This window comes from Parasteatoda tepidariorum, chromosome X2, assembly GCF_043381705.1.
Source record: "Parasteatoda tepidariorum isolate YZ-2023 chromosome X2, CAS_Ptep_4.0, whole genome shotgun sequence".
Taxonomy (NCBI): domain Eukaryota; kingdom Metazoa; phylum Arthropoda; class Arachnida; order Araneae; family Theridiidae; genus Parasteatoda; species Parasteatoda tepidariorum.
Window position 1 is genome coordinate 30,571,616 of NC_092215.1, and position 11,658 is coordinate 30,583,273.

Consider the following 11,658-nt stretch of genomic DNA (forward strand, 5'->3'; position numbering starts at 1 on the left):
GGTTGAATGAGAGAAAAAAATTTATAAGAAACAATACCTCACTTTCTATATAGCAGTGTAAAATGCTAACAAAAGCAATTTATGATACAAGTACAAAATTGCACGTTTTGCACCCAAATCCTTATAAATTCTCAACAAATTATCTTATCGATTCTTGTTTAGAACATTCAATTTATCGAAAAAGCGTACCTTACCTGTTTAGATAGTCCTGGGATATAAAAGTAAAGTAAGAACATAAGTAAGTGTAAAAAATGCACCTTTTATACACATAAACTCATGCAAGTTTTATACTATTTATTCGATTAACTTGCGTATAGTCTCATTCAATTTATCGTAAAAAATGCGTAAGAAACAATGTCTCACTTGTTAAGATAGCAAGATAAGATGTGTAAATAGGTGCAAGCATAATTTTGTACTTTTTGTGTACAAAACTCATATAACTTCTAAACTATTAGTCCGATTGTCTCAGGATTGGAATACTTCAATTCAGCGTAAAATATGCATCGGAAACAATGCCAGTCGAGAAGAAATTTAATTCTCTCCCTCAAATCATCCTTACTTACTTCCAAAAATAGGGGGATTAATGCAGAGGAGCGTAGAGAAGATTTCAGTAGCAACACCGCAAAGCTTTTTGTCAAAAAATACCTTAGGTCGCAATTTTTTCGAAGAAACACCCTTTTTTTGCTATAATTACTGGACTAATTATAAAATAGTGCATTTACTTTACCATTAATTAATTTATACCCTTAATCAATCCATTAAATGTATTTAAATGCATATACTATTAATGAAATATGGCATATATAATTAAAAACAAAACATAATGCTTTTAATGCAGCAATCTGCTTATCATTAAGAAAAAATGATTGACAAGTAATAGTGAGCGTCGGTGAGCGAAGCGAGCAGGTGATATATATAGCCCCAAGTGACATATATATTGATTAAAATAGAAAACTGCATGAACAAAATATAAAGTTTAGTTTTTTCTTTAATAGATATCCTTCAAAATCATGGAAAAACAATTGAAAATATCACATGAAACATTTTCAGACATTTAAACGCATACCAATATTTTTATGGATAAAATCTTAAATGGCCTTCAATTCAAAATTAAATCTTCATATATGTGGTACATATGTACAAAGTTCTATGCCTCTATCAATAAAGGAGTGATTGTTTTCCGATCTGCAGTACTAACCCAGCATCTGATCGTTGTTTACCAACTTGCCTAGGAAGTAAAGGCGGTCTGAGCGCAATACTGTCCACATTTCTAGAATCAAGCCATTGAAGTAGTGGAGCCTTTAACCTTCATGAGTCATCTAGCCCACAACGGACAGTCACGGAAATGCTTTACGTTTTACTTTTATGAAACTAATTACAGCATAAAATGTATCTTTTAAATGTTCAACAATGAGCCATTACGTTATGTTTGAAATGGCACTTATCAATTTAAGATAAAAATTCACTTAGTTTTTTTTAAACACTATGAATAAACAATAAACCCAAGTTCATTTTTTTAATACAATAAATCACAACAGCAAGTTAAAACTCCAAATAAAACTCTATTCCCATTTTTTAAGTACTTATGCTCATTTTTTTAATGACACATTTAGAATGTTCATTTTTTCCACTCACATCAAGTTAGGCCCGTTTTCTTAAACACGCATTTGGAGCTTTGTTTATTTATTCAAACGCGCATTTGAAACTGTGTCCTTTTCTTAGAACGCATAATTTCAGCTATATCCAAATTAAGAAGCTCATCGACATCTTAGAAAGTGTAAAAAAACTTTTTCTTCAATATTTATTACGTATGCATCTTAATAGTATTTTGTTGAAAAAAAGTTTAATATTACTGGGGGAAAAAATTAAAAATAAAAAGCTGCGTCGGCCGGGAGTCGAACCCGGGTCAACTGCTTGGAAGGCAGCTATGCTAACCGTTATACCACCGACGCTTGGATGAAAGAAAGAAATTAATTTTCTTATTCATGAAATATAGGTCAAATATCTGGTGATTTACCTATTTATGAAGAAGAACCCACGATGTTTACAAAGCTTTTAAATGCATTTCTTCTGCTTTTTCCTCAAGCATTTTCTCCATTTCTTCAGGGGAAGTAACATAATAGTGCGCTATTTCGGTTTTCTTTTATATAATCTCACTTAATTTTATTTTATTGCGACACTAATTTTTCTTTACTTTATAAGTTATATGACAATAGAAATTATATAAATAGAGTTTTACAGACACAATAAAGTTTTATACAAGTCAATGAATTTTCGCAAATATTGTTTTTTTTTTTTTTTTTTTTTGTGATACAGCATTGCAATTGCATTTTCGTTAATTGCTTATTAATTTAGCATCAAAGTGAATGATTAAATTAAATGAATTTTGACTAAAGGAATTTTTACTAGTATCTTTTGATAAACTATTTATAAAACTTTATTTTTCTAAATTGTAGCGTAGCTACCACTACAATTATTCAATTCCTATTCACTAATATATAAGACATATTAACTCAATTCTATTGGGTAACTTTTCATAGATGAAGGTTGACATCGTCAACGACACTCACCCCACATTGGTGACCCGGACGTGATCTGAACAAGACTACCTCGACAAATACATCCACTTTGATTTGAATTCCCCTACTTCGAACAGATAGACCGCATTGAAAAGTTGACTTGCTATTTGTTACTGCGACCTTGTCTTCATCACGCTGTTGCTACTCAGTCTCGATCACACACAATGGGGGCCTGAACATACTCGACTTCTATTAGCAATACAGGAGAGACCACGCACACAACCGTGATCTTAATACAGCTCTCACGACTAGTGTGCTAAGTCCGTTGATCTGTGCAGGTCTCCCGAAGTCTCACAAAGCAGCGATGAATCAAATAGTGTTATGTAGTCATCGATTTTCTATCCCAAATTGTAGCGTAGGATTGTAGAGTATTGTATCGTTGCTACCACTACAATTATTCAATTCAATTCGCTAGTACATAAGATATGTTAACTCGATAATATCGGAAGGTACCTTTAGATAGATGACGGTTGACATTGTCTGTAGCCCCACAAAGCTCATATAAACGTAGAAAAAAACTCAAGCATGAAATTTTTTTAGACAAACCATAAGAAATATTCCATAGAAATAGATATTAATACTGTTCAAAGAATTGTAGGAATCAAGAGAAATCGAAGATTATAGATATTATGTTTTTTAAATGAAAATTAATATATTTTTAAATTTTAACAAATATTCTGTACCATTCAACATTAGCCAAAAAAGTAGAAAAAGATACGAAAACTAATCAAAATTAAATCTCGATTTGTTCATTATTTCAAAGATAATTACAGTTTTTTCAATTTAATCATATGTAAGTTTGACTTAAACTCTAATATAATTACACTGTATTACTTAAACTGTAATATAACAAAACTGTAACATAATTACAGTTTTGATATAAGAAAAAACTAAATCTTTGGCAGGAAATAATTCGCAGATCTTGTCTTCGTATGAACCCTCAAGGCTTGTAAAAAAAGTAAAATACAGGATATCGATGCAAAACATGACAGGACAGCATTTAAAATGAGGCTTGATTTTCCAAAAAAAATCTCTCACAAATCGTTATTTAGATATATAATAACGTTTAAAAAGTCATTTTGGAGCCCTGATCACGTTTAGCGAATATACTTCCTAAAATTATCAGTGATCTATGAGAAATTTTGTCATATGTGTGGATAATATACGTTAAGTTTAAAGTCTGATTTGCTTTTGTGCATCAACAGTTCTTAAAAAAATATCTTTATTTAATAATAACTACTTACTCATAGTATTTTTAAATTAAGGAGAAAAACGTCTAATAAGTCCACAAAAAATGTTTATTATTTTTACAGGGTTGTTTTAACCGGTTGATTAATTTGATTCATCATTTTAACCAACTACTCTTCATTAATGTATGATAAACTGAAGAATTTTTAGTAAGAAGAACATGTAAAGTAACATTATAATTACTTCTTTGTTTTAAACAGTTGATTTCATTTCTTTCATCATTTTAACATACTACTTTTCAATGTGTGGTTTAATTGAAGAATTTTGTAAGAAGGAAACAATTATGCTGTTAACTATGTTGCTAAGCAACAACATAATTTTTACCTGTTTGTTTTAACCAGATGATTTGTTTGCTTCATCATTTTAACGGACCAATTTTGAATACATGACTTAACTGAAGAATTTAGTAAGAAGAGCATGCTAACATTATAATTTTTACCGATTTATTTGAACCTGTTGATTAATTTGATTCGTCATTTAATTTGATTCATCATTGTCTTAATTTGATTAATCAAAATGAGCATGCTAAGTAACATTGTAAGTTTTACAGCGTTATTTTATGTTTTAACCGATTGATTAATGTGTTTCATCATTTTAACCGACTACTGTTCAAAGATATATGGTTAATCTGAAAATGTTAGTAAGAACATGTTAAGTAACATTTTAGTGTACAAGAAAAATTCACATTTAAAATATACAGAAATGCCATCAAGGCTTTGTAATTTTATAAACATTATCAATTATTTAAAAATTATCATCTTCCTTTGAAAAATCTCTTCTTTATAAGTTCATATAATAAGTTAATTTTTTGTACTCACAATCGGCCATGACATTTTCTTTAAACTTGGTAAAGTGCATGTTTTCCAAATGGATCTAATTGCTCTATCTTGAAATTTCAAAAATATACAGTTGATAGAACTATAAAAAAAAATTCAAATACCGTTTTTATCAAAAATAACATAGTAAAATTACTGAATCTTTTTAAAAGATAGAATATTTTAATATTTCATATCTCATAAATGATTTGTTTAATTTGTACTAAAATAGTTGCTTTTTATATCCAAGACAGAAAGAAACAGGAAACAAAGTGGTATTTAATCTGTTAGCTGTGAGAAAAATTGCTTATTGACTGTGTTCACCTCTTACGGTTAAACAACCATAATTATATCCTCGCCTACTAGGCCCTCAGTCAATGAGAATCGAGCGTACGTTTTTAGTAAGCTGGAAGCTAAGCGATGTGATAAGGATATCTATTTCATATTTCTATTTTTAGTTATCGCATGTCTAACACAACAGCAGATGCCCAATAATCTTAATAATCTTATGGTAATAAGTGTGTGATGAACACCTTCCGAAATCACTTAATTCCTCGCCACTGGGTATATATTAGGGCTAATCTGCCAATTTCATGACCGCCAATTTGGGCTAATCTGCCAATTTCACCTGCCAATTTGAATCCCAGCATTTAAACAAAGATTTTTCTCGTTATTACAAAGCATGAGGTGTTTCTAATAACCCGCATTTTTCAATTGGTGACCCAGGACTACTGGAATAGAAAACTCCCATTCACGCATCAATGTCCGCACTACGGAGCTGCTTAACACAAAAGATCTGGTATTTCCCATCCCTCACGACAGATAGCACCACTAGGTAAACTAATTAATCCACATTCTACGGTTCTCTTGATAAAACACAACTCAACAACAATCTAACTCTAATGTCTATTGCCTAAAAAATAAGCCTAACGTAAGCAAACTTCAATTTCCAGTTGAAATTCTTTTTTACGGTTTTGAAACCATGCTAGTGTTAAATGGTTACAAAACGGTATAATAGTCACGAATTTACCAGTAACCATCCCAGTTAAAACGGTTTCAAATTTGTTTAGAAACTACTGCCAGTTATCTACCGTACTACTGCAAGTTATTTTACCGTAATTTTACCGTGGAAAGAAGGAATTACAAGGGATAAACTTACAAAGCAATTGCGTACTTTTTACAAAGGACGCAATTTTGCATTAGTGGGACGCTCTTCATAATTTCTATGTTCTTAAAGTCAGTATAATTAGTAATTCAATAAAAAATAACTCAATCAAATAGTTTTGGAATTAAGAATCGAATTCATCCATAATACTTTTACCCCTCTTAATACTTTTTTTCCTTTTTATTAAATATTCGAATTACCGAAATTCAAAAAAAAAAAGAAAAAACAAAACAAAACAAAAATATGATACTTCAATAATCACAATGCTTTAATAATCATGATATTTTAAAACCAAAATATAATAGTACAAAATGTTATTGTGTTGCAGTGAAGCCTATCTTAATAAATGCCGTTAAGTAAAAAAAATATTTTAAGTGCATTTATACTAAAACGAATCTATCAATCTACACTGTAAAAAGTTCTGGATCAAATTACTCTAAAAAGCATTGGAACCCTCTGCACATCATCCGTAAAATCCTTCTTAGCGTAAAATTCAATTTCACTGCAAAACCTTATTCCGTAATTTTTTAATTTTCGTAATTTGCAGTAAATAATTCCGTAATTTTTTGCAGTTTTGATTTCGCAGTAAATATTACAGAATAGATTACGATATATCATATTTTTTGTTCCTAAAAATGTTACGGTAAAATCGAACTTATGGTAAAATATACCGGCACTCAGGGTACCGGCACTCAGGGTACCGGCACTTTTTACCGTAATGTCATCCGGAATTTTTTACATTGTACGTCAGTTAGTTTGCCGCAATGAAGAACGAAAATTGTTTTCTTTTTTGCCTGTTTCTAATTCTTAAAATAATCCACTTTGCACAAGCTTTCTATATATTGTTAAATAACCCTTACTTTTAAAAGAATATTCAGTTCGTTGCACAGCTGAAATCATTATTTAGTGCATGCCTAATTTCTTTTTTTTATCAAAATACTAACGCAAAAAATAATTATTAAATTTATTCAAATGACGTATCCCTTCGGTAAAGAAAGTACAAAGTAACTAGACCTTTTAACTAGTTGCAAGGAAAATCACGTAGACTGAATAATTCATTTTCTGACGCTAGTTCTTTAACTATTCCTAGAAACTAACTAATAAGAAAAATATATCGCTCCACATGGTATAGTAGAAATACTCGAAAGAGGAAATCCATGTTAATAAGAAAAATAATAAGATTAAAATGTTTCTCATGCATTTGCCTGCCAAACCGTAACATTTTTATGACTGATTTCTTTTCGCCCTTAGTCACTAATTATAATCATAAAAAGGATATATATATATNCGAGTTAGGGATATATATATATATACATATATATATATATATATATCCCTTCTATGTTTCAAAGCACTAGTTTTTTGCGGGACTTAAATTATGTATTTTTAAAAACTCTAATCGATTAATTTAGTTTATTCTATTACGATCTTGAATAGACTAATTTAGTTAATTCGATTGAGATCTTTAATTGATTAATTTAGTTAATTCGATAGCAATCTTTAATTGATTAACTTAGTTAATTCGATAGCGATCTTTAATCGATTAATTTAGTTAAATCAATTGCGATCTTTGATTAATTTAGTTAATTCAATTGGGATCTTTAATCGATTAACTTAGTTAATTCGATTGCGATCTTTAATCGATTAATTTGGTTAATTCGATTGCGATCTATAATTTATTAATTTACTTAATTCGATAGCGATCTTTAATCGATTGATTCAGTAACTTCAATTATGAAACTTTTTTTTTGTCATTTAAACACTAAGAAAAAAAGTACGGTCAAAATTGCTGGAATATGGTAAAATTTACCATGTTTCTGGCTCTATGGGAACATCACAAAGATCGATAATCTTTACCGAAGTGCTTTGGTAATGGTTTTGGTAAAATTAACTTAAAAATATGGTTTTATAACAGGTGATAAAATTTGATAAATGTGGGATAACTTGGTAGTTTTATCATAATTCCTTAAACCATGGCATAAAAGCTATTTATTCGGTTAAATTAATTTTTCAATTATTTTTTTTATTAAATATGAGAAATTAATAACTATAATTTTAAAAACTAGAATTTCCGGAAAACTGTTACCATATGAATGGAAAAACTATCAAATGAATGTTTTAAACACCGTATATTTTGGTTTTATTAACCATAATTATGTTGGTTTTTTTACATGAAATGCCATACAATACGGTAATTTTACCAGGGCTTTTTTTTCTTGTGTACTTTTGAGTAACAGAAAAATATAACAAAATTTTAAATGAGAGCGAAAATATGAATGTCTTTTCTTTGTTGTTGTTGTTGCTTAATTGGCTGTGCGGCTTCGATTCGATTTCATTACTAAGAAATCACTTTTTTTTTACATTATACATATTTCCAGTTTAAATATTAAATATACTTAAGTCGAAACTTACTTAACCATTATATAGTTACTACTTAGCCAAAAGTAATGAAACTCGAATTAAAGTATTTATTGAAATACTAATCTAATCAATATTTTCATGCTCTTTTTTGGTTTTACTATCAGTTTGAATACTAAGAAATCAGTTTTTTTCTACTTCATATATATTTCCTGCTTATAGATTCATATATATTTCATTCAAAACTAACTTAACTAAACTATAGTTTAGTTGGCACAAACTCTCTAGTCAGAGTAATTCTTTCCGCTAGCGCTCGTAATTTAACTACTCCCAGCAACTAAATAAAATGAGAAAATAAATAGCACTGCATAGTAAAACAGACATTTCCAAAAAAGGAAAACCATGTTAATCGAAAAAAATAGTAAGATTAAATGTTACTAAAGCTTTTGCTTGCTAAACCGGAACACTTATACAACTAGACAGAGATACATTCTTACTTTTCTCACTGCTCACGTCACATTTATTTGCTGATCAACCTTTTTTCTTCTGACTTGCTTTTTGCTAACCTGAATAAGTGCACTGATACGCAAGGTAAAGAGAATACGTGAGATGTAACTAAAGAGCTGATTAACGCACTTTACCTTACCTGAGTATTAAGAGCTCTTTATATCTACTTCTAATCGATCGGCTATTTGTCGCAGATAAGAGCTATCTTAGTTTGTTATATATACTAAAAGATACTGTTTTTTCTGTTCGATGTTATTATTAAATTTATTGAGAGTTTAAAAATTAACGAGTTAGGGATTATAACATAGTTCATTATAAATTAATGTTCTTTCTTTTAAATATTTAGCATTCGAATTTTATGTACGAATGATTGTTAAATGAGATAAGAGCTATCTCAGTTTGTTAATGCATTGAAAGATTCTGTTTTTTCCATTTATGGTTATTGCTTAATTTATCGAGATTTTGAAAATTAACGAGTTAGGGATTATAACCAGTTCTTTTTTATAAATGTTTAGAATTACCATTTTATGTAGGAATGGTAGTTAAATTAGATTAGAGCTGTCTTAGTTTGTTATGTGCACAGAAAGATACTGTTTTCTCTGTTCACTGTTATTGTTGATTTTATCTAGAATTTTCTAATTAACGAGTTAAGAATTATATCACAGTTTATTATAAATTAATGTTCTTTCTTTTAAAATGTGCTAATGATACAATGCATTAGAATTTTATGTATAAATGATTATTAAATTAGATAAGTGCTATCTTAGTTTGTTATATGTACTGAAAAATACTTTTTTTCTGTTCGGTGTTATTATTTAATTTATCGAGAGTTTCAAAATTAACTAATTAGGAAGTATAACATGTTCTTTTTTTAAGTGTTGAGTAATACAATGGCATTAGCATTTTATGTAGGAATGATTGTTAAATGAGATGAGAGCTATCTTAGTGTGTTATATATACTGAAAGATACTGTTTTCTCTGTTCGCTGTTATTGTTGAATTCATCGAGAGTTTTAAAATTAACGAGTTAGAGATTATAACATAATTTATTAAAAATTAATGGTATGTAATTTTTTTATTAATACATTGCATAAGAATTTCATGCATGAATGATTTTTAAATGTTTTGACGCATGTGATATTAAATGTTAATGTGCTATTTACCAACTCGGTGATTATGACCACCCTTAATGTACTCTTTAACATCTTTGTATAAAATTAAATCGAAAAAAATATTCATATTTGAGATCGAAAATTAATATTTAATTAAATAAAAATAGATTTAAGTTTTCTTTTACAAATAAAAATTAAGAGAAAGAGAAGATTATTTTAATGAATTTTACGAGAAAAATACTGGGGTAAAGGAAATTGCTTATAAAATAAAAATGGTGGTACGTTGCTTTGTCAAAATTTTATGTGCTAACATTATAAATTGTATAATGCATTACTTGATAAAAAAAAACTTATTTTTCTTCAAAAATGTGCAAATTGGAAATAACAGTCGATATGTTTCAAGCACTCGAAAACAGGCGCCCATATTCAAGACTTGTCAGACATAAATGAGAAGAAACAAAAGTGTTGTAACTTTTGTTTCTTTTCATTCACGACTGGCAAAATAATTAAAATGAATAATTGGTGAAAATAAAGAATTGGTAAAATAAATAAGTGGTATAAAATAATTAGTAAAAATTAGCAAATTAAGTTTCAGTGCATATCTATGAAAAAAAGGACTTTTAGAATAATAAGAATAGGAAATTTAAGTAACAAAACCTGTAATAAGAAAGGAAGTTTAAATATATANATATATATATATATATATATATTAAACTTCTTTTCGTATTATAGGTTTTGTAAATGAATTGGGTAATGTTGTGTTAAATTTAAGCACTTTATATATTCGAGAGTAAATTTTGTACATACGCCAGATTTTTTAATTGTCTAATATAAATTTTCAAGAAAAGGAATAATATTCTTATTTAATGAATCATTAAAATATAAAATATTATAAGCATACTACATTTTGCGGGCATTTTTAAAAGCAAAAACCATTTAATACTTTTGAGATTAAACATAAAAGTTAAACTATGGTTTTTACTTCCTCTGAACACAATTTAAATGCAGCGTCATCCTTTTAAAATATCAGTTTCTTCAACTTCAAAACAATCTTTTTTAAGTTTCACTCTAAACGTGAAAAAATATTGCCACTGACTAAAAATCCAAAATTCACCAAAACCTTTCTTTCGCGATGGGCACAATTTTACAGTGTTTTATAACCTTTTCTGTATTTATACCCTTAACTCTTTTCATAGTTTTTCTCAATTACTTAAAAAGCCAAAGGTACCATTAGAAAATGAAAATAATATTTCATTTTTAAAGAATAGATATTTTATGTAGAAAACTCATCAAACTTAGAAGCGATTCATAAAAAGTAAGAATATTTATGAGATAACTTCCTTTTTTTACGAGAAAATGATAAAGTATTTGACGCCTTATCTGAATATAGATAGATACATAATTAGTAATTACTTATCTATTTTTTGTCTCTCCTAAAGAGGGTGAAAAATTTTAAAACTTTCATAAAAGAATGTTTTAAAAGTATTTACTGCTAAAGAAAAATAATAATTTCTAAAGATAAAAAAGAATATATAAAGCAAAAATGTTTAAAAATTACTTAAAGGTGCAATTAAATTGAGAATTTAAAAGAAGAAAATCTCAAGAATCTGTTATAATAATGTTATGTACTCATGGAACAATACGATACTAATTTAAAAAGAATTACTACACTATGCAGTGACTACTACACTGTGAAAAATTTCTCAGAAAAATTATTAAACAGCAATTTATTTGTTCTTTTATCATATTAAAACAAAAGATTCAAATAACTATAAATAAGATTGTATTGAAACTGTTAACTTGAAGAAAAACCCTTTATTAACTACTTTCACCAAATGCGGAGAATTAACCAGAATTTTATCGCATCAACTACGA

The 11,658-nt window shown here is 28.3% G+C and overlaps 1 non-coding gene across 1 annotated transcript; it reads right to left on the bottom strand.

Annotated features, from left to right (window-relative positions):
* Positions 1-1,880: 1,880 nt before the first annotated feature.
* Positions 1,881-1,952, bottom strand: TRNAG-UCC (transfer RNA glycine (anticodon UCC)). The gene has a single exon. It is a non-coding gene; the product is annotated as a tRNA-Gly (tRNA).
* Between the last annotated feature and the right edge of the window lie 9,706 nt (positions 1,953-11,658).